Source organism: Corvus brachyrhynchos, unplaced genomic scaffold, assembly GCF_000691975.1.
Source record: "Corvus brachyrhynchos isolate BGI_N302 unplaced genomic scaffold, ASM69197v1 scaffold9, whole genome shotgun sequence".
Classification (NCBI taxonomy): domain Eukaryota; kingdom Metazoa; phylum Chordata; class Aves; order Passeriformes; family Corvidae; genus Corvus; species Corvus brachyrhynchos.
Window position 1 is genome coordinate 2,668,082 of NW_008240037.1, and position 25,065 is coordinate 2,693,146.

General features: G+C 37.7%; 1 long non-coding RNA gene across 1 annotated transcript; it reads right to left on the reverse strand.

The window, feature by feature from the left end:
* Positions 1–18,720: 18,720 nt before the first annotated feature.
* Positions 18,721–23,896, reverse strand: LOC108449056. Its single transcript, XR_001865154.1, has 2 exons — positions 23,858–23,896; positions 18,721–19,743 (listed from the first exon to the last, which is right to left on the reverse strand). It is a non-coding gene; the product is annotated as an uncharacterized LOC108449056 (long non-coding RNA).
* Positions 23,897–25,065: the final 1,169 nt, after the last annotated feature.

A 25,065-nucleotide genomic window follows, 5' to 3' on the forward strand; every position in this document is an offset into this window, starting at 1 on the left:
TGACATTTTTCACGACAGGTATAATTTTGCATCAGTGAAAGGAAACAAAAAAATCCTCTAGTCTTGAATATGAATGTAGGTTTTTTCATTATAAAAGCAAGGAAACAAGGTTTTGTTTTAACCTTTGGAAGAATGAAGACTGAGAAGTGCTAACTTAGGTTACATCCATTATATAATTTGCATTTTTCAAACTATTTATGAAGGTAGCAAATTTTAAAAGATATTCTTTTACCTTAGGCAATCTGTTTATCCACAAACCAAGATGTGTTTGATATATGACCAGTTATAGTTCTTTTTTACTGGATAATAATAATACTAATATTGATAATTTAATAACCAAAAGTTGGATGGCATGGAAATCTTATATTTTTTAGAGATAAAAGGAGCAAGAGGGCTTTTAAACCTTAACATGTTTTTTAGGACAATTTTATGCACAACATTAAAATATAACCCCCACAAGGCTAGGCTTCTTCTACTCTCCTGGGTTTCTTCTTTCATTGACACAACTGTTTCCACTATTCTGGAATGAAATTAGATTAAACATATATACATAAATATATTTTGGCAATCTCAGCATGTGATAAGGAAGCTACATTTAACCATTGGAACATTTTACAAAAGCTCCTTCTCCACCAATGTAAATTTCCAGGAGAACCCCTCAAAGAATTCTTAACCCCATATCTAATATACTTTTCAATAGCTGTGATTCTGATTAATTGCTAATTAACATTTTGAATTCAAGGTTAGGTTTTTTCCTAAAATGTATGATCTTGTCCCAGTACTAGTATGAGATACGAAGGAAAAAATAATTAAATCCTGTGGGCTGTTGGTGCCATTCTGAAAATTGGATGGGATTAATCTCATCCAACTTTGAATTTTTTAAGTTTAGGCACTTTGTTGAAGTTAATTGTTTAGGATCCATCTATATCCCATGAAGAAAATTGGTAGTGATAGAGAGGGAGTCATCCTGCTTTAAGACAAGTGTCTAAGGCAGGACAGAGTGGTGATAGCTCAATGAGAAGCATTAAGCAGATGATGCCTAAGTTTTTATTAGTAAAATGATGGACAGTAAAACTCATTTTTTGATGAAGTTCTCACCACCATAATTTTTCAACACCAGGAAATTCAGATTCTTGTCTGTCTCTTCTGTGCTGTATCCCAGGACCATAGCATCAGTACTTTACCGAGCTCCATAACTCCTGTCTGCTGGTACTACTCCCAGCTCCACCTTTTTGGTGACTGGTGGGGCCATGCCTTCCTCTGCCTGGTGCCAAGACTAAGTGCCTCAAAGGAGCAACTTACTGAGAGGGATAACACAAATTCATCTTCTAAGCAGATAATTGTAGCCCTGAAGAGGAGAGGAGAAATTATGGAAAGGCCAAGAGAAAACTTGAAGAAAAAAAAGACTGAAGGGAAGTAAAAAAACAGGAAAAGGATAGGTGTAGCAGAAGAAACAAAATGTGAGACTTATTTGTGTATGCATAAAACCAAGGTGGTATATAAAGAACCACAAAGGAAGAGGGCGTTGAACAAATGAAGAAGCATAATTTAGATTTTATGATGGACTTGAGTTGTCTTTGAACAGCCTGGCTCATGAATAGTTAAACTGAATCTCTTGAATAACCTATAGAGTGACATTTGTTTCCATAAATTATTCACTGAATACCTACAAATAACAAACTCATTTGTTGTAACTGGCTTTTAAGCAAAAAAAGGGTGAATTTTTCAATACATTATTCAAACAGCTGGAGTTCAGATACGTTTTTATGTATGCCAGCCACAAATACACTTGAGGTGTTATTAGATGGCAAGTGTGATAAACTGGGCATTTCCTTTGCATCAAATGCTATTGATTTTGAGCTCAGAGAGCCATTGTCTGCTGGAAACGTGGAATATTTGAGCTTCTGCCAGTTTCTTGTTGCTGAGCAACGGCATTTGTCCCTTCCAGTTTCTTGCGTGTATATAGCTTGTACATATGGATTAAATGGAATGTGGAACAAAAACTATCTTAACTATTTAATGACTTTATAAAATATCTCCTCCATTCTAAAAGACCTGCCAAGCAGTAAATTTTCATGGCTTTCCTATGCAGTTTGGGTTAGAGAGAGGATGCAGCTGCCGGGGAGCTGCCAGAGCAGGTCCAGGCAGTGGGGAGCCCAGGGATCCAGGTGCTGGATGGGCAGGGCCTGGAGACAGGGCTCAGCCCCACACTGAGGGAGGGAGCAGGGCAGGCTCAGGGGTCTCTGCCAGGCGCAGCTCATGGTGACGGGGCACATCCAAGGGTCAGCCACAACATCAGGCCCACAGAGCCCCTGGAGGGTGGGCAAGGCCATGGGGGTGGCAGTGGGCTGAGGACAGCCTGGACATGGGCCCACTGGCAAGCCCAGGCTGTGTGAGGCTGGAGGGGGACCCCATGTGCTGAGGAATAACTGCGGGACGGGATGATGGCATTGGGGGGCTGCCATGGGGTCCTGGAACTGCAGGCAGTGTAGGGGAAACCCAGGGGAGGAGTCTGATGTTGGGTCTTGGGCCATGGGTAGGTTGTGGGGAGCCCCAGGAGTCTGACATGAGGCTCTTCCCCATGGGCAGGTTAGAGGAGTGCTGGTCTCCCCGGGACCCTGACAGTGGTGTTGGCTAACATCTCTAGTCAGAGTCACATGTTCCCACTGCTGTGTTTGGATTATTTAATAATATTTAATTTCTGGGAAAAAAAAGTAAAGACCTTTTACTTCATTTGATGCAGTGTCTGCATATTTTTTTTCATTCCATTATAGTTGTGCAAACAACAACAAAAAAAAGAGTATTCTTTAGCAAAGAGCATGTTCTCCAAAGCTTGTACTGTCAGCAGCATCTCACCATCATGGAAAATGAGAGCATCTTTGTGAGATCCAAAGATAGGTAAAAGTGGAACTCACATAACAGTGCTAAAGATTATTTTGACCTTTTCATCAGTCACTTTGAAATGTCAGATATTTTCAACTGACTCCACAGAACACCTTTAGCTCCATTAAGCACCTGTTTTCTATCTGATATTTTAAATTTTAATAATGAGTTGAAATCTCTGCGTGCTAATTAACACAACAAAAAGTGATTTCCATTGCATTTCCAAACAGAAAATGTATAGGTAAGTTCAAGTTCATTTCTTTTCAAGTATGAAGACATCACTGAACCCAGTTTTCAAATCTTTTAGCTCCTATGAGGTCAGTGGTTACCTAATTAGAGCATTTTTTGGACTCACTGATAAAGACCAACAGCAAATGTTAAGTGTGGTAAGAAACAGTAACGCAGGATTGAGTTACTCACATCTGAAGGTGTTTTGGTCCAACTCTAACTCTTACCTTTTTTCTAGCAGTTCTAACTGGAGTTTTAACTTCTGTCAGCAACGTAACTTTTGCCTGCCAGCTAAAAGAGTAACCAGTAGTAGTAGAGCAGTAGAGACTTTATATCTGATTTGATAACTAGAGTGAAACATTGGCTTAAACTGAAGCTCTGAAGAGCTGTTAACAGATTTCTACTAAGAGGTAAGGTCATCCCAGGAAATGCTGGCCATCATTTTCTCTTTACATTCAGGGCTGTCTACATCAGTACCAAACTGGTGTCTGCTGTCTCCTTCAAGAACAGTGTAATGTGTACAGGAAATGTAGTGTTACAGGATGACTGTCACAATAAGTAAAGTAAGAGAATAAATTTAGTGAGCTGTAAAGTTTTCTATGAAAAAGCCTTTTCAGGATCAGAAAAAGAAATTGCAAAGGATATGTGAAAAACCATGTCTAAACAAATGAAGAACACTTTTTTTTTCATTTTAGGAAACCTGCAAGTTTTCTGTTCTTCCATACTGCCTTACTGAGTAAATAAAGAAAGATATGAAAGAGTTTTTCATATGCAGCTCATGCATGAAAATTATTTCTATATAAAAGGTCACAGAAACTTATAACAAATAATTATTCATTATGTACATCTGAATTCCTCAGCCTCTCTCTGGACACAAATATATTTTATTTGGATGTATCAGAGCCCCCCAAATATTTGAACTGTTTCAGACTTTCATCGCTCATTGTAAAACTTCCTTCCTCCTTTTCTAGCCCAGTGCCAAGAACAGGCAAGATTTAGTTCAGCATCTGTTTTAATTTTCTCCGAGATGAAGAAAGCACAATCAGAGTATCTTCTCAATGAGGCTGATAGTTGAAGGTAGAGATTCCAAGTGTATTATAAAACAGATTAGGAAGTTATGCTTTGGCTTTTTATCTTATTTGCAGATATATTCAATCATGAATTTACCTATTGTGTTAGATCCAGGTTTCATATAGTTGAATTCGGATTTACCTAAAAAATTAATGGGATGTACATCTTCCCTCCAGTCCCTCATAGTCATAATTTTTGATTGAATTGCATATATTTCCTGGTCATATGGCATGGAAGCTCATCTAGAGTACCACAGGATCTGCATTAAAAGGTGATGTTTAACTTGTGAGGGCATCATCAATTATGCAAGGAGAGCTGCAGTGCTACTTACCTGACACAGTCCATACTTATAACCACAGTCATTTTAGTTTGCCTCAGCTGATCCCCAGCATTTGTGCTAAAAAAATAGATGACGAGATGTTCAAAGCTGTATGTTCAGAAAGGCATCCATTTAATGGTCTTTTGAAACTAATATTCACATGGCTTTGCAAAGCCTACTGTTTTGTGGCAGTATAAATGAGAGTAATGATCAGTGGGGAATATTTTGGTACAGAGCAGGCATCATTTTACTGAGGTTTTGGAGACAATGTAATAAAATTCTCTTCATAAACAGAGAAGACTCCTGGTTTGAAAATCCTGAAGCTGTATAACTCCAATTACAGCTGTAAGAAGGCTATTTTGCAACTGTACTTCTGCTGAAAGGCCGTCTAAAGTCTAACCAAAATTTATTCATAGCCAGTTTGTTTCTACTTGTTTTAATGCCAATATCATCCCTTAGATTAAACGGTTCTTATTCCTCTCCCTTGTTTATCCCCAAAGTGTTTATAGAGAGTGACTATATCTCTCTCAGCTTTTGTTTTGCTAGGCTAAACAAGGCAAGCTCTGTTGACAGATGGTTGGCCAGAACCCAGCCAGGCGAAGCTAACACACCAGCTTCAGAAAGCCAGGAGCAATCACTCTTTGGAGGTTACCTCCAGACTCCAATGCAACTCATCAGAGATCTGAGGGCAAATAAACATTCTCTTGGGCTGCAGCAGTGTCACTTCTTTCCATTCCACAATTACTTATACTCCATGAACTAATTTCTTTCTTTTTAATAACTGTCAGTCAGAAGCTCAAATCTTTTTGTAGACATGGGAATTGTAATTGTAGCCTGAGTTGACATAAATGGACTGCTTTTTATCTAATTAATTTGTACACTGAAAGAAATGAAAGATGAAGAACCTGAAGATAGAACAATAATAAGCCATCATACATCTCGAGTCCTTATTTCACAATTTGAGATATGGTCAAGTCGTTGCTATCAGTGTTCTTGCTTCTGTGTGTACACATTTTCCCCTAACCCTAAAAAAGTCCTCTCTGAATTCTTGTGGAAAACCATAGTGTTAAAATTATTGATAAATCCTGGATATTTCCACCTCTCATTTCTTTAATAGGGAGCTGGCAAAACCAGTTAGTTTCTCCTTTCAAGCCACAAATGTCGTGAATAAAATTCAAACCAAGGTGTCTACCTTCTGCCAATATAGGAGAGGAATTGCTTCTTTCATATTTATTCTCCTTCACCATCTTAAAAATATTTTGAAGTCATGAAGTGGCTTCTTACCAACAGTGCTGGCTGCATGTCAACATGGGTGAGGTAATCCCTACATATAGTGCTCAATCTTAAGAACTGGCTAATCTCCAAACTGTAAAAATGAATATGTTGGGCTGCTGAAATACGCTTTGAAATTGTGTTCCTGTAAATCTTGTACAGGAAAAATATGAATTCTGCCACCTATGGATAGTTTTACGATTAAAAATTCTGGTCAGGAGTTGCCCCATGTACATGTTTTGCTTATAAAGAAGACAAAACAAAAAGCAGTATTTGTCAGGACCAATGATCCATAATTGGATGTTTCCCTCCCTCCCTGTGGTCACTCCCTGCCACACATCCCCTCTCTTCCCCTCCCCTCCCCTCTCCTCTCCACCCACTCTTTTCCCTCCTTCCTATCTTCCATTACTCAGGTTTCTCTATTTTATCACCCATCATGGGATGATGGCTCCTGCTCAAATGTTTACATGTTCAAATGAATCAGGAGCATAATTCTAGTGTCAAAGTAAATCCAGTAGCACTATTCTTGATTTATTAGGATATATGTAATATGATTACTTTATGCTAAAGTTGTCTGAGTTTTATCAAACTTGTTATTTTTCAGCATATTTTTCCCTTACTTCCTAATTCTTCCAATTTTTCTTTGTTTTCTTGTTCAAACTGCATTTAAAGGAATTTGAAAATTATGAGAATTGAGCAAATACATTCCATTTGACATTACTGACACTTTGCATGTATGTTCTGTCATTTTCCCATATTTCATCCTTCATGTGAGTTGGACTTTTGGCTTTTGGATGCTATCATAGTACAAATAACGTATTTATTCATTACACTTCTTTCAACAGAGAATGCTGCTGCACAGGAAAAGAACTTGTACCTTCCTCAGGGGCCTGCCAACTGGGATTTTTCAGGTGTATGATGTTCCATGTCAATAAGGATAGCTGCAAGATCTGTACATATCGCATATTATATCCAATATCTCAGTAACCAGTCTTAATACTGTCAGTATAAATGCTGCAGTTTTCATCAATAAAATTAGTATTCATGGTATTAAGGCAGCAGTCTTTATTTGTGGAGATTTTGATATTTGCAGATGTAATTTTAAAATAAACCCCAATTTTATTTGTACAGTGACTGAGTAGAGAAGACTTGCAAAATATCTAACCAGTTCACTCTGAAAATTAAAATTCTTTAAAGTATAACATTACATATATCGAGTGTTATCACATGTAGAAGAAATTCATTAAATGTCTGCTTGAAATGCTTCAAAACTTTAGTGCATATGTGAGTGTGGGGGTAGGGAGTACCTAAGAGTATTGCAGGGAAGGCAGCTGCTACCAGTGGAAAGGGAGAGAGGAGAGGGAAAAAATAAGATAGGAGAAATGGAAGACAAAATATCCCCATCAAACAACTTTCTATCAGTGTCTCCAGAGCAGTGATATTGAATGGCCTGAGATGAGTGCCACAAGAAACTGGGACTTGACAGATGTACCAAAAAACCCATTAAATATAAGAGCAGTGCCAAAATACCTGTGTACTTGTTGGCATGGACAGCAAGGGACCCAAAATGACTCCTTACATACAGGCACTCACAGTGCCACCATACACTTATTATTCCTTCCTTAATGTTTTTCTTTGCCTGACTGGATTTCCGTATGTTGTACTCCGCCTTACTGCCATATGGTGTAATGAAATGTAATATCTTCTACATAAAGTTGTAATCAAAGCATTCCATAACAGCTGAAGGATCATATTGCAGTCTTTTCACTGGAAGTAGTCCTGTCAGTTTCTGGATGATTGTCTCATGCGATTTTTATTCCATTTACCTTGGTAGCAAACATGTATTGCATACTGACACTGTTTTCTTTCCATTTATATTTTGAGTGGTTCCTTGAAAATATTTAGGTCTCAAAAGTGTTCTTCTGCTTTGATTCTCTTTCTTGGCCGTTGATGCTGGTGACTGTTTTATAGTTATTAGAATTTTTTAATATTGATTCTTCACAATAAAAAGGTTAACAGTATACTAAAGTATTTCAGTGTTTAATATTGTCCAGTGAAATTTTTTTTAGAATTTTAGTGACTGATTCTTGATTATTAGTTTTTACACAAACATGGGGTTTTTTTAAATGAATGAAACTCCAGGAAAATAAGTGACTGATGAAATGGAACAATCTATATGTTTTGGGGGATTTTTGTATTTTTCTTGCTTTAAAACTTGCTCACAGCTCTGTATACTTTTACTACATATTTTATCATGTATATATGTGCTAGCACTATAACTTCCTCAAATGGGATGATGAGACATGCCATGCCTGGAATGTACATGCCATACAGGCAGTGGTAGATTACAGTCATTCTTGAACAGATAACTGCCAGAGGCACAATTCTTTCCAGGGGCTACCTGAAGGTGATGTAAACCTATTTAATAGTGGGTTAAGTGTTTATGCAAGAATACAAAGTCCCATTCTTGTGCACTAAGCTGACTCTTGAATCTGGCCACAGAGAAAACTTACTCATTGACAGAAAGACCTCACTTTCAACTTAACTCTGTTTTGATAGTTAAAAGCCTATATATACATTCATTACTGTATTAATTAAAGCAGCAGATATCACAGTAAAACAATTAGCTCCCTATGTCACATGCAAGCTTATGTAAGCACTCTAATAACTGTAGATGACTAAAAGGTTCAAAATGCTGAAATATTTATTGTAAATGCCAAACACAAACTAGTGGTTTTTCCTGTCTACAATGAGTTTTCAGTATGTACAGAGAAGTGTTTATTTGAATTTCAAAAACAGTTACAAACAAATCTGTCTTTTAATAGCAAGCACTCTGAAATCACAACTCTTTTGCTCCAATAAAATTTTTGTGTGTATACCACAAAAAACTCCCTTGGGGAAACTGGAGTTAAGCAACTGGTACACAGGAGAAAGGGACTGAGTTCTGAGGAGTAAATCTATACTGAATATTCAAGAAATGAGATACCAGCTGTGTTTAAGGAAGATGAAAGGGTAACTTCCACTACTGTAACTGTGTTGGGGGATGCTCAATATGAAAAAAAACCCAGGTCAAGGAACCAAGTTAGTTTAATTCCACTGTTGGGGGATATATTTTTTTGTTGTTTTGTTTTAAATATGATTTTCCATATTTCACAAATCAAAGGCATTTTCTAGGTACTAAAGACTTTCCACCAAGTTATTAATACTTGGACATTCAATGTTGTATTTAGCAGTACTAGAATTTTTAAGAAGTGTGCTTACCTATACTTGCTAAAATGTGTACTTGCAACTAAAAGAGAATTTATATTCAGTACCATCTCCATTTCTACTAAATGAGTCAGAGTATTGTACAAAATGCCTGCCAGTTGCATGTTTGCAAAATGATATTTTCAACTGCTTGAGTGTAACACTAATTGTGAAGATGTTGGATTCATTTCCCAGAAGTGGACAAATCTATCTTGAGGAAGAGAGGAAAAATATGAAGGCAGCTTTGCAGCATATTCCTTAGCAGATGTTGCTATGTGATAGACGTTGGTCCACAGGGAAAGCCACAGAAATTTGTGCACCTAAACAATGCTTTATGAATAGTCTGTGTGGAAAACTGGTTCTCACAGATAAATATATAATTAACAAGAAATAAAATGTTGTACTGATGCCTTAACTTGAGAATATATTGCTCCAGAAATCAAAAATCAACATGTTCTCTAAGACACAAAGCCTTGGTTACATTGCTACTAAGCATACGTTCTCTGGAAGGAGCTGGCTGTTATAATGATGGCATCTGGCATTTGGTTTAAAGCCTTTCATGCTTGTTGATTTATCTGGTTCTTAAAGTACACCCACTGGCTCTTAAAATTTATACTGACAAAGAGAGAAGCTGATGAACCTCTTGAAGTACTTAGCTCTGATAATATTTGCTAAAACATCCTAACTGGAGAACTTGAAGTAGAGATACTAAAATATTTTAGTGAAAGATATAAAAGGAAAAGAAAGGTCTTAGATTATTTTAGCTGTTTTCAAATAGGCAATTTTTGTCTGTGCATCGAAGCTGCAATGTCTCAGAATTCCCAATTAATTTTGAAAGTGATGGTCTCATTGAAACTTTACAAAGAAAATGCATTAAACATGTTTTAATATTTGCTCCATTAAAACTTTTTATCACTAATTCTTTGATATCTATGATTTGCCATGGAAGTCATAATCAATTTATTTGAGGTAATATTTCTTTAGTTTAAAAGTGAAAGAACCAGAAATTCCTGGGACCTTTTCCTGAGCACTCTCTTGTGGACAATAGCTACATTTAATATAGAACTTCATGTGGAAGTATCTTGAAGGAAGGAGAGACCTAATTGTCTTGAGAGCCTCGGTTTTTATATTTCTAAACTCAGAAGGTACAAAATTAAGTTATGTATATGTGAGCTGAAGAAATGGCAAAGATACATTTATATCAATTAAATATTAAAAATTGTAAGTTTGAGGTTGAAGATTAATGGTTTTTATAATTCTTTAAATCTAGAGCAAAAATTCAAATGAAAATTGGCTTCTCAATAATGATTTATATTCTATGGAATTGGTTGTTTTTCTACAGCACTTAATATTCTTCTTAATTTTTTCCCTTTATTATTGCTGTAAAATATCTTTTGCTGTGAACAATACGTACAGCTAATAGGTGTGGCTCCTTCAGGTTTTGAGTGCTGAGCACAGGTCTCAACTGATGCCTTATGTTTTGACATCTGATTTAGCTCTTGGAACCTGATTTTGGTAGCTCCTTATCACAAATCAACCTGGGATCCTTCTAGCCAGTTTCATCTCTGAAGAGAGGCCATACTGCTCTCTTCTTCCTAATGTAACGTGCTAAGTAAGCCACTAAGACCATTGCATTGGACCATAGTCCTACAAATTTATACCCCCAGGGCTCAAAAAAAAAAAAAAAAATTACAGCTGATGAACCACAGCTTCAATGTGTTATTTTCATTCTGCTTGGATGTGTTCAATTCCCTGATTTAGTGTTTTTAGAGTTCTGTTTACTTTGCACTCTCTACTGCTCAGACACTTAATGCTATTAATTAGCAATAATGCATATAACCAGGCACGTTAAAGCCAGATAAATGCCTCCTACCATTTTAATGAGACACAAAGGAAAGGCAGACCTATTTATTTAACAGCTGAAAAAGAAAACATTTGTCTGATGACCATATATCACTTTTTTATCTTTGCTAGTAATAACAAATGATGTAGTTAAAATAGGCTGGCAAAACCAAAGGCATATAGTGAGATTTTTTTGTACTAAAAATTCAATGAATTATTTTTATTTATTTTGGTTTAGTTCGTTAGGCACAAAGACTTTTGTCTTAATACGCAGCAAGTTCAATTTTTCTTAAGTAGTTTGCTTTACAATGCTTCTATCAGAATAAAAGTAGTCACATTTAGATAACTTTTTTTTTGTCAAATCTTTCATAGCTAGACGGAATGTGGCCTATTTAACTCATCATTAAATCCCAGTTGCCCAGGCTTAAACCAAACTTTCACTATGGGTTTGTTAAATTCCATAATATAATACTTGCCATAGTAAAGCTCAATATTAATTTAACTAGGGATTTTGCTTTAAATAACCCTTTGCTTCTGGATGATATATGAGCTATATATATTATAGATGTTATTTTAACTATTGCTTGTAAACATTAACCATTCCTCAACTGACTTTTGAATTTTTTCTGTCTAAATTTGGGCCATAACTTGGCTTGCATTCTGCTGCTTAAGAACATGCTCAGGGGAAGAAGAGGATTGAAAGGTGGAGAGGATTTGGGACACATACAGTCCTAAACACGTATTTACCCATAGCTGAGCTGAACAAGTGGAGTTGTGGGTAAGCTGATTGCTGTCTGTCTTTGAGGCACTGTCATGCTATTGCTGTTTGAGACACAGGAAAGCATCAACATCATATCTTGGGTACAGAATGTTTTGTTGGGAGGCTGAACTGACATAACTCTGGTACACTGTAGAGATACCACTAAACAGGCACTGCTTCTAGGAACTGAGTAAACTTACATCATGCTCAGTAAGAGTTTGATTCTGCTACAAACCTGATGGTAGTCACGCTTGTGCCACCAAGGCATGGCATCACATATACAAGATGGAAACTTGGCAAAGAATGGGCATGCTTCTCAGCCTGAAGGCACTAGTGTAGTTGTACTGCTTACTGCTCAACAACTAAGCTGCTTAACCAACAGAAAATTAATGAAAGATAAGCAGAAGCTATTGCTCTGTCTGGGTTACATTCAATGGTAATGAACTTGCTCAGAAAAAAAAAAGGTAAAAACCCAGCACACTCATGATTACTTGACCATTTTTGCTGGGAAAAGCCGCATCTCTTAAGGCTGTTTTTCAAACCAGGATGCTTCTCAATGATCAAAATCAGTTTTTGCACATCCTCTGAAATTTAAATAATTTCTATTTCATCAAGTAGTGAGCAGGAAGGTGAGGGAGGAATGGCTGGCAGGAAAAAGGAAGGTTTAATGCATAGCTAGCAAAGCACAAGCATACCAATAATCCTGAGATACCCAACAGGATCACACAACAGAGACAAGTAGGGCTTGTGCCAGCAGACAGTGGAGTAGGGACCCCCATCTCTGGAACAACTTGTGGAGCTCAGAATGGCCTGAGAGTCTACCCCTGCCAGTGGTTAAAAAGAGAGTAAGGGGTGCAAAGCAAAACATGGACAAGGCAGCCAAGAAAGGTGGTGAGGCACCACAGCAGGAGTGTCAGAGAGAGCCCAAGGCAGCATGAAGCCCAGTGCTGGAAGAAATAGCTGTGCAAAGGGCAGCCAGCCAAACAAGGAACTATGCTGAACCAGTCCCCGCACCTTACCTCCCCTCACCTTATCCCTTTGATTCCAACCAGGCCATGCATCCCTGCAACACTTAATGATGACTTTACTGCAGAAACCACCAGACGTAGTAGTTGCTTTCCCAGGGGAAGAGGAGCATAAATTGTTATATAGCTATCTTTCAGGAGTTATAACTCTGCTTATCTATTTGTTAAGAGTTATTCCTGCAATAAAAAGATGAACATACTTAGGTTATTCTATGTAGTACAATCATAGATGCATAGAATATGCTGAGTTGAAAGAGACCCATCAGAATCATTGAGTCAAACTCCTGGTCCTGTGCAGGATACCCCAAGAATCACACCATGTGCCTGAGAGAGAGCATTGTCCAAATGCTTCTTGAACTCAGGAAGGCTTGATGTTGTGAACACTTCCCTGGGAAGCTTGTTCCACCACCCTTTGGGTGAAAAACCTTTTCCTGATGTCCAGCCTAAACCTCCCCTGACTCAGCTTCATGCCATTTCCTCAAGCCTTGTCACTAGTCATGAGAGAGAAGAGATCAGTGACTGCCCCTCTACTTCCCCTCATGAGGATGTTGAAGACTGCAGTGAGGTCTCCCCTCAGTCTCCTCCAGGCTGAACAGACCAAGTGACCTCAGCTGCTCCTCATACAACTTCCCTTCAAAGCCCTACACCATCCCTGTGGCCCTTCTTTGGGTGCTTTCTAAGAGCTTAATGTCTTTCTTATGTTGTGGCACCCAAAACTGTGCACAGGACTCGAGGTGAGGCCACCCCAGTGCAGAGTAGAGAGGGACAATCCCCTCCCTTGCCCAGCTGGGGATGCTGTGCCTGATGCACCCCAGGAGAGGGTTGGCCCTCCTGGATGCCAGGGCACTGCCGACTCATGTTCAACTTTCCATCAATCAGAACCCCACTAAAGATCTTTCTTGGTGGCAGGAATCATGAAAAATAGACATGTTTTTAAATAAGATTTCACTGTGATCACTGTGATTTCACACTGAAGTTCTGCCTGCAAACTACAGTTCAGGTTTTACCCTGGTGCTTCACATATATGCTAATAGTACTTCATGCTGTTGACTGTTATTTATGGGACTGTCTAAATATAGATCATGTTTAGTTTTAATAAAACCTTGTGGACTCTGTTCTGCCATTGAGTTTTGACATCAAGTTGTCTGTGAGTAGAAATGGCTGCAGGTGGATTTCTACTCCATCATGAACCTCCATGGGCTGCACATGGAGGCATATCCTGCCTCACCATGGTCTGCACCACGGGCTGGAGGGGAATCTCTGCTCTGGCTCCTGGAGCACCTCCTGCCCCTCCTTCTGCCCTGACCACAGTGTCAGCCCGGCTGTTCCTCTCACATATTCTCACTCCTCTCTCCCAGTCGCTGCTCTGCAGCAGTATTTTCCCTTCTTACGTCTGTTATCACAGAGGTTCTACCACCATTGCCGATGGCTTGGCCTTGGTCAGCAGCGAGTCTGTCCTGGAGCCTTCTGGAATTGGCTCTGTAGGACATGGGGGAAGTGTCTGGCAGCTTCTCACAGAAGCCACCCCTGTTGCCCTCATATAGCAAAGCCTTGCCACACAAATCCAATACTCGCTTAAAAATACAACATGGTTTACTAATGAAATTCTGCGTTTTTTAAAAACTAGATGCTATTTTTCAGCCAAGTTTTTCTAAATGTCTTCTTTTTTTTTTATGTAACAAGTACTGAAGCTGTCCTTAAAAAAGAAAATATCATCTATAGTTAAGTAAACCAATGCAATTTGAAGTGTGAATTGACATGTGATGTTTAATATGCTGAGTTACAGAAGATGTGAGAGTAAGAAATTAATGGACTAACGTTTTCATGGCTAATTCTCATGTTACGTACTGCTATATAAGATGCTGTTATCAGTGCAGCTGATCATTTTAAATTGCAACAGATTAGGCAAAAATCAGGCTATTAAGTAGGCTAGACAATAATTCTAGCCACATACTATTGTTAAAAGCTAAACAGAACAATTCACTCAAAGCTTGTGCTCCCTTTGAAAATACTTGTTGCACTATTAAAAACAGATGAAAACTTCACCTTATAGTTAGTCATTTTGTCTTTACTTGTTCATGAATAGGTAAAAAGATTATTTTAGCAAGCAGTGTATTAGTTGCAGAGGGATAATACAATTCTGTAAGCACTGGGGATTTGTGATTCTCTTACAAATCAACAGTATTTTTTGGTATAGAAAAGTTGCTGCTGTCAGCTGCCAAAAATTGCTATAAGCCATCAAAGTCAGTGGAAACATGGTCATATACACTAGCTGACAGCAGGATCAGAAGATTCAGCTTCAAAACCATTTGAAAGAATCAGAACTTCCTGCATGAAATAGCTACCAAAATAGAATACAATGTAAACAATACTTTGGCATGAGATGTAACAACCTCAGAAAAAAAATACATAGAGATGTGTGGATATAATTAGAATCCTCTGAAAAATATCAGTAAATTCAGTGAGAAATACAGTAATTGAACCGAAATAGAATTTAAAAGCAAAAGCAAATTCTGGGTTAATATCATAGCAACCAAACAGCAAATGTGACAAGCAGCAAATAGGTCTGCACCATGAAGACTCCAACACTAAGAACAGTGACTAAGACATGGGAGTCTCCTTCCTTTCACAGTCACCAAATAATTTGCTCTGTCTTAGCCATGTTCATTATTACTCCTTATGTATTACTTTCTGAGAGAACTAATCTAATAACTCTTATTTGAAACATTTGTATTTTCTAATTCTAATTTATTAACTTAATAAATGTATTACTTGCAACGGATATTTTTATTTATCTCTTCAGTCCTCATGTATTTTCTCTTGCGGCCCTTGCTGGCACCTGAAAATTAACTCATTTTTTTTAGTTTTCCATTACCGGTGGAATTGCACTTTTGTGTGATAGATATTCAATATTAATCTCTTAAAAAAACCCTTCTATTCTGCATGCATAATTTTAGACTGCAGGAAACATTGTATTCTGGTTTTTATATATAACAAATCCAGTTATTTAAACTAATTTTACTTTTTGAGCTAGGTCCAGGTTAAGTAACTGAGAGATTGCATTAATTCCGGCTGAGTTAATGAAACTGGTGTGCTAGTTAGCAGAAAATTACTATTAATTACTAAGGGTCAACCTCTGAAAAGGAAAAAAAGAGATTACCTAAAATGAAAACCAGTTCAAAGGTAGGATGGTTTTCAGTACTAATAAACCAACATTGAACTCCAAGACAGGCATCCAAACCCTCATTTTCTGGTTTTATATATTTTGATGGATCAAAAGTCTGGATCAAGTCCACTGAATCCATAAATGTAAAATTTTACTTGATCCAATGCTGTTTAATTCTGAAGTTTTGCGGGCTTAAACAACATTGGATGAAGTAATTCCTATTTCAATGGATTCCAGAGCCTGTGCTGAACTTTATGGAGTGAATGTCTGGGATTTTTTTCTTTCAAATCCCCTGCTGTGTAGGTACTTTTCACAGCTGCAAGTGCATTAGCTTCAGTACACTTTGGATTTATATCTTTGAACAGAAAGGAAAGAGGACCGCATGTAATTTTAGCCATCTAAAAGTTAAGGTTTCAGCCCAACTTGCCTATCTGTGTTTTTTCTATTGCAAGTAAGACAAAAGTGCACCATCAACTGATAACCATCAGTTAGTTTGAAGGAACATGTCTTAGGATCTGGTGAATCTTAAGAATAAATTTGGTTTGCCTAAACTGTTTTTTTTGTGTGGTTTTTTTTTAATGTGATAGATGCTCTTGCCTGTAGACATGTTGTATACAACCACAGTAAACTCCACCAGTGTAAGAGACATTGCTCTTGCTAGACCAGAAAAGGCAGAATTCTCTCATCTTCAAGAAGGAAACAGGTAGCTGAAATATATTTAGTTGCAAGTACAGAAGAGTAAGGTAATATTTAATGATTGACAACTTAAAATTCCGATCTTGCTAGGTAAAAAAAACCATGGAAAAATCCATCCCTGTGGAGGAAGGTTCTTCACTAAGATGGTGGTTGTGCACTGGGACAGGCTCCCCAGGGAAGTGGTCATAACACCAATCTGACAGAGTTCAAGAAGCATTTGGGCAATGCTCTTGGGCACATGGTGTGATTCTTGAGGATGTCTTGTGCAGGGCCAGGAGTGGACTTGATGCTCCTGATGGGTGCCTTCCAACTTGGGGTATTCTATTCTATTCTATTCTATTCTATTCTATTCTATTCTATTCCATTCCATTCCATTCCATTCCATTCCATTCCATTCCTGCACCTACTAGAGATGAAAGCTAAAGAAATACAGTGACAAACACCCTGAACCAGTTTAGACCTTTTAGGTGAGCAGGTTGTCTTGGGGTGTCTTTATGATGTGTATCTGCTATTGCTGCTCTATGCCCAGAAATTAACTTTGTGCCTTTCTGTGCATTTAAACTGAGCCTGAGAGGGGGGAGAGGCAAAAACCGAGCGAACTGTTCAAAGCAGTTGTTCAGGGACACAGACACACACTCCTCTGATTCTAACAGCAGCAAGAGTGGAGGAAGCATCCTGCTTGCTTTTCAGCCAGCTTTTGGCTCCTTTGCTCCGGAGGGAGACAGAGGGTTGAACTTTGTTTTCCTGGGACTTCATTTTTTTTCCCCTTCTCTTCGTCTGGACTGTTTTAACATCAGAGCACATCGGGAGAATTTCCCACCGAGGCCCTGGAGGTGGGCCCACGACCCAGCTCCGAGGAGGAGGAGAGAGACCACATCTACAGAAGGACTCTGAAATTTTCCCAGGTTTCTCTCCACGGTGAGAGGTTTTATTATTTAGCATTATTATCCTTTTCCTGTGTGTTTGTTAAATAAATAGTTTTATCTCTTCCACTTTCCTCTGAGGAAAATTTATTTTTTTCCCTGAACCTGGTGGGGGGCGGGGTGGTTGTAACCTGACTTCTATCAGAGGATATTTTTCCTCCAAATTTGTCCAAACCGGCACACAGGTGCAGGTGAGACTAAAGATTCCAACTGTCTTCTCCACAAAGAACAAGGGAGAAGAAAGCACCACAGATAAAGAAAGCTTTTCAGACTAACATGTCTGAAATGCTAATAAAACTTATGTGGATATTCAAATTGCTACTTATACTTCTTGTTATTTCTGATTTTAATTGCTTTTGGGCCTTAGAAGAACTGCAAGGGTACAAAATACACAGCAGATAAAGGAGTCTATCAAGTTAAAAGGCTAGTGTTATCAATTACACTGCTTGAAAAGAGGAAACAATGAGAGGAAGTCTGCATTGATTGAATATCACAAAGACACACTGCTGGCTCCAGCTAATGGAGTTATTTAGGAAACTTTGGGTTCTACTCCCAAAAGTAACTTCTCATAATTAATTTATTGTATTGTATTGTTTCTGCAGCCCATTAAGCAAGAACGTTGTCACACGGAAACCTACAGTGTTGTCTCTTAAATGATGCCTACAATACAATTCCTAACCACAAAGGAATTTGTTTGGAAATTATATGAGATAGGAACAAGAATAAATATAAAATAATGTCGTATAAACAATTTTAATACAAAACTAGAGAGACAGAAAAATGCCATTGAAAAGCTTTTCTGTCTTTTTGGCCAAACAGCACATAACAGTTTTTGGGGGAAATCATGGAAATTTTTTTATCCATACATGACTGAATATTCTAAACTGGACATGTAAAGGAGTTTGTACATATATTATACACTGACATATATAACTACTGTATATCAGGTTACATGCTAAACCAAACAGTGAGGCTGGAGGAGAGCACATCCATTCAAATACCAACACAATGTACACTCAAATATTGAAATCTAATAATTTTAAAAATAATCTTTTTATTCCATGTGCTCTATTATATTCTTGAATTCTGCTGAGTCAGAATTTCTCTAGCCAGTTGAATCAACCATTTTTCCTTAAATATCTCATAGCCCAGAATTCAAGATTTCAAGACCTGTATCTGGTTTCTCACAACATTTGAAATTAATATGTAGATAAGTACGTGGATTAAGAATTCTGAAAGGGCTCCAAACTCATAATCAGTTCAGAAATCACTTGAAGCACAGACTTCTAGAAGATTAAGAAGATGATTTTAATAGAACTGGATAAAGTATAAATCAAAATTGACTGTTTAGTGTAGCACTATGAACAGAAATAGTTTTCAATATAGTAGCAGCAGATAATTAACACAGTCTGTATTATATGGATGCTGATGAATTTGATCTTAGTTTTCTTAAGCGGAGAAACGAAGTAATTCAAAGTTGTCAAATAGAAGAAGGAATTGTTTCACTTCAGGCATTCATTTTTGACATCAGTAATGGATGACCACATAGAAATACATTTAATGATTAAACATTCTTGTCTAAACATAGGAGCCAGAATAATTTTTCTGAATAACAGTACAGTGCCTTTTCAATGTAGTTCAATTACTTATGTCAGTCATCTGAGACCATGCTTTATTTCACACAGATTCATATTCCTCCACAGAAGACAGGCGAAATCTTATGGCTGTGATGATGGCAGACTCCTTTCTGTCAATCCTGTGGCACTTTGCTACTTATTGTGGCCCAAGCAGGCTTGGCTGTCCCATACCTTCTGGCAGATTGCTGGGATCTCCAGTGCTCCAGGAGCCATGCCTATACATGAGAAGCAGACCAGAAGACTGACACTTCACTGGGTCTTGTCACAGTGCGTTCTTGAGACTGTGGACCACTCCTGCTCCAGTCCAATCCCAGGGGAGGCTCAAACAATGCACACTGGGCTGCACCAAAGGCTTGGAGAGGTGGCAGGGAATCTGGAGACTGTCCCTGCTCATCACAGGGATATGAGGAAGTCATGCACATCTGTAATTGGTGACCCAGGGGCTGACATCCTCTGTAGTGACAGAGCAGCTGATGGAGGATGGTGGTTGGAATCACCAACCCATCAATGTCTTGACAAGCTGGACACCATGTAAATGCCAGTGGGGCATGGGGGACGCATAACATAGAACTGTGGAGCAGCTATGGAGGTTGACTCCATAATATGAGGGTAGAACTTCAAGCTAGCCATCAAAGTCAAAATTTGCCAGGAAATGCAGCTCTGGTCTAAAACCACCTGAAATAGACAAGAGATGTTTGACTATTTATTGGTTACACCAAGACTAAAATTCTTGACTTGAGAGCTTAAGTGTTACATATTTCCATTACCAAAAGAAGGCAGATTTTGTAAAGGTACTTAATAACCTGAAAATGTCAGTGGATACCTAGTGGCACTTAGCAAAGTTTTGCCTCTAGTTGTCCAAATGTCCCTAAGGCTAGGTTCTTGGCTGTGCATGTCAGCTTTCAAGTACAGTAATGTAGTCCACATGCAATTTTTCAGTGACAGTGGTGTCTAAAAGGATTTCAGTTTCCCCCCTGCTTTCCAATAACTCATTTCCGAGGCCAAAATATAACCAAGGGAAATTAGGATTGTTCTTTTTATAAGCTATAAAGTTTATAAATCATCTGGTTGGGATTTAAAGTTGAGTCTGACTTGGTTGGGAGCCCAGCCCCTGAAACACTTGTGCTGGAGGCTCTGAGGGAGCAGCACCCTAAAACATACATGGCAGGCAGGAAGGGTCAACAATGCCTTTAAACTATTGCAGAACATGACCCTTTGTCTTTAGGCCTTATTCACTTTGGTGCTTTCAAAAATGTCTCTCTAAGTTCGTCTTGTTGTTGCATAAAAGCTCCTTGTTCATCTTGGGACGTGGGAGTGTCTCTGTGTGTATGTGGAGAGAACAATTTAGGAGAGAGTAAGGACACTTTCAGAGTTTTTAAATTCATGGTAGAGGTAGTTTCTTGGGTTTTTTTAACTACATGGTGCATTTTCTTTTTCAGTGCAGTCCTTCACAGCAGCATGGATGTCTACATTTTCTAATATACATAGAAGTATGGATATTCAGTGTACATGGAGAGATGCATGTCAAACGCATAACACAAGGCACTTTTTTTTTCAGTGAATCATTGTGTCGTTTCTGTAAATCATTACAGTATAGTCAGTGCAATTCTCAAATTCTCATTTAAGCTTGGAAAGATACACTTTTATAACATTAGGACTGAATGAGATTTGCCAAAAACCGTTGCAAAATCAAGAATGCATGCAATAATTCATCATTAAGGAGAGATAATCAATGATTGTTTAACGTATTATCACTGATACTAAGTAGGTAATTCAACAGAAGTTATTTTCTTGCTATTTAGAAGCAGAAACTTTGATTAAAGCAATAGATTAAATGATTAGAACAATTATACTGCTTCTTGCAACCACTTCTGCTTACATTCTCAGGAAATTAGGGTGATATCTGCACTAGTTTTGTATTTAGACTTTGCAGGCTCACTAGTCATTGCCTTGATAATTCTTCCTGGTCACATCTGTCAGTTCATGGAAGGACATAACTGGGTGTGGCACATCACACAGAGGTAAAATGTCAGACTTCAGAGAACGAAAAATGACCCTGAGGGACTCCCAGACATGATTTAAGATAAACTACATCCTGAAAAGAAAATTGAAAGAAAAATATGAGGGCATGTGATGAACCTGGTTTGTCCTTAGTGTACAATGGAGAGGATAGGGGAATATTTTCTTCAGCTACAGACTGTACCACATTTTTGAAAGCAAGTGTAGCAACAACATGCTAGATTCCAATCACTCTTCTTTTGATGTGCAAGGAAACTGGTGTGTGCTTGGAATGAAGAAATAGGTTGATACTTTATATAGGAATTTAGGATTTTAAGGTGACCCATGCATAAGGTCATTGTTTATTTTTAAATAGACTTAGTTTAGAACAGAGCAGCCCCCAGCTCAGACACTTTAAACAAGTTACACTGCATAATTCTAAGCTCATAATTTTGCCCCCAAGCAGGATAGTCAAAATAACACAATGTGAATCTCCTCTAAATCTTTAGATTCAGGTTGCATTGATTTATAAAAGCTTGCGTGTAGCTGTGATGAAAGCAAGGAGGACTGTATTTCTTTGTGTATATTGTTACAGTTAATCCAAGGTGCGCTCTGTATATTGTAATACTGAAATACAATGAGTAGGCAGCATGGTAAGGAATGGAAGAGACGTAGAATTAATATAAACACAGTTGTTGGCAAATAGATGATGCTACGTCCTCCCTACAGTAGATTTAGACAGTAAGTCTTGGTCCACCTGAATGCATATTTGTAACCAAAACTCCTACATTTTGTTTACTTTCCAGCATCAGACATAGTGGTTTTGTCATCAGATTGGAAATACTCATCCTTCACACTCCATCAGAAGCTCACAAAGTAAATTGTCAATAAATATACTGTTTCCTTAGTAGCTTTATGGCTCAACCACTATTACTGTGCTATCAGTAAAGCTTATATGCGATTGCACTGAATTCAGATATACCTGAATGCTTATCTTTGGCATATTTTTAGTTGAATATATATCTCACTGCATAAATGTTGTAAAGCTTAAGATGTAGAAAATTTAGGAAGAGATTTTCAAAAGAAAATTACTTTTTACCTGTATAGAAATTGACTTCAAAAAAACCTGTAGTTATAAACTATTAAACTAACTATATTTTTTAGAATCTGAAAACAGTTTTTCATTATTATATTACATATGTTTTCCTATTCATCATGTGAATCAGAATTCCAGAAATCTTAATGTAAGGAATAAATACATATTCTGGGAAAAACAGTGAACTCAGGCTTTCATGGGACATAAAATCCATTAGGAGGCTCTCATCATGGAGAGCAGATGATGATAAAAATAGTGTGACAGAGATCTTTTTATTCTCTGGTCTCCATTGTGAGAGTTAATTGTTTTAGAAGATAATTTCCTGTCCTATGGCAGACATCTGCAGGTCCCTCGGCTGTGACAGTTTAGGGTAGCCTCCTACCAGCTACCCTACTTCACTGTTAGCGCTTTGTAGACCTTCTCTGTAACTTCAGGCTATTGATGGGGTTTCCAAATGAAATGTTCCAGAAAATGATGGACATTTAGATCCTTCAGTGATTCATCTGAGGTTCCCTTTAAAAGATACTGCATGTATTTGCTATCTTTATATATTAAGAACTTGGGGTCTACAATTTCATTTACACGTGTATCGTACACATATGTGTGCATACATACCCTATGCATGATTGTATTTTTAGCCTCCAAACATGTTAAGAGATTACTTTAAACCTTTTAATAATACAAGGGTTCTTTCCATGTCATTAATATATACACTGGGGCATACTTCAGAAATAAATGCGCAGTATAACTTACTGGTGTGCACAACTGTATATTTGTCAATAATTTGTGGTGTTATTTGTGCTTGTACATACTTCCAGTAATCTACTTAATAGGCTTACTGTTTTGCTGTACACAATATCTAAAAATAGAAACAACATATACATGACTTAAAAAATCTGTTGTTATTCCTTATAGTAGGATATTACTTGGTTTATGTGTTGATATGTATTATAACAAAAAACAAGAATTTTTTTTTGTTTCTGTGACCAAAAAGATTATTCCATGTGTAAAAAAAGAGACATTTTATCTGAACATTTTCCAAACCATAAATAAAGTAATCTAAATCAAAACAGGCACTCAAAACATTTCTGAAAGGAACTTATTGTATGTTACTGAAGATAGAAAAGATGATGGATTTTACACAGATATGTGTAACTTTGTTAAATTAATGTAATGAGGATTTTTCATTTAAGTACAGTAAGATCAGAAAATTGGACCATTTTGAAAGAGGATTGTAATATCTGTCTGTGGGGAGCAATTATCTTTAATATACTGATAGCATTCCCCTGAATCGGAAGTCTTCTACATGGGACAAGGCTGAAGTGCTAAAATATTAATTTTATCCATCAGGTTCTTCAGGTTTCCACTTCTCAGTGACACTGTGAAACTTCACACTTATATTTCCTATCACTTCTGCTATGAAGCTACACAGGGTCTACCTGGAATTTTGAGAAGAGTAAAGAACCCTATTATGCCTCTGTGAATTTTGGCACTAACCAAAGAAATCACTTCCTGACACCTCAAATACTTAATGATTTGTTTTTCACACAGGATTCATATTTCAGAATAATATTTCCTTTATTTTACTGAACATGTTTAATATGAAATTAATAATTAAATTATAATCACGTCAAATTGCATAGCCTTTACATGCATACATACATACACCATGTATAATATAAAAATTGTATGTACCTGTTGTGCCGGTTTGGCCAAATTTAGAAATATATCCTCTGAGAGAAGGCCGGTCACCACCCCTCCCCCACCAGGTTCAGGAAAAATAAATTTTCCTCGAAGGAAAGTGAAGGAGATAAAAACTATTTATTTAACAAACACAAGGGAAAAGGATGATAATGCTAAATAATAAAATTTCGCTGTGAAGGAAAAAACCTGGGAAAGTGTTCGAGTCCCCCCTTTGGTCTCCTCGGAGCTGGGGCTTGGGCCAGGGCCAGGCCCTCTGCACTCGGTGGAAAGTCCTCCCGATGTGCTCTGATACTGAAGTAGTCTAGTAGAAAAGAGAGAAAATCCAAAATTCCAGGGGAAGAAAAAAGTTCAACTCTCAGTCTCTCTCTGGAGAAAAAGAAACTGAACAACTGGCCAGAAACTGACCGGGCAGCCGCAAGCCGGGTGCCTCCTCCCTCCCCTGCCCCAGCTGGAAAAGAAACGCTATCTCTGTGTGACCTTGAACAAGCTGCAAACTGCTTTGAAAAAGTTTTGCTCAGTTTTTCCTTCCCCCTCTCAGGCTCAGTTTAGAGGCATAGAAAGGCACAAGAATTAATTTCTGGGCATAGGGCAGTGATATGGGATACACATCATAAAGTCACCCCAAGACACCTGTATTGAAAAAAATTAATAACTGCATTGTTTTAGAAGTTAAGCAAAAAAGTATTAATGAGATTGTGCCAGGAATGTAGCTCCATATTACACTGTCTAATATGTCAGTATTTACTGGAGTGTTGTTGGGTTAATATGAAGAAGGAATGGCTGGAAAGGGTTAATTATGACAAGGTTTTATCTGCTCATGACTTCTAGATAGGTCCATTACCGTTTCAGAAAATATCCCCCTGACATGGAAATAAGGTCTTGACTATTTCATCAGTGTTGATTAAAGCTAAGTCCTTACCTGAAATTGTCAATGAGTATTGAACTTACATGTAAATTACTTCATATCTTTAAAGATTAGAGAACTTCCATAATTTCCATCAGTATTTATTTCAGCTGTGTTGGACTGGTCCCTTCAGCAATCTCTGCAGGCATGGTAAGAAAATTTCATCATGCATAGGACTTAAACTGCATTGAAATGAAATAACAGCTATATCAGAAGCTGTGAGACATGGTTTTCATTTTTGTCAAATTTTCTAGGCTTTTATAATTGCATAGAATTAAAACAAATGCCCATCACT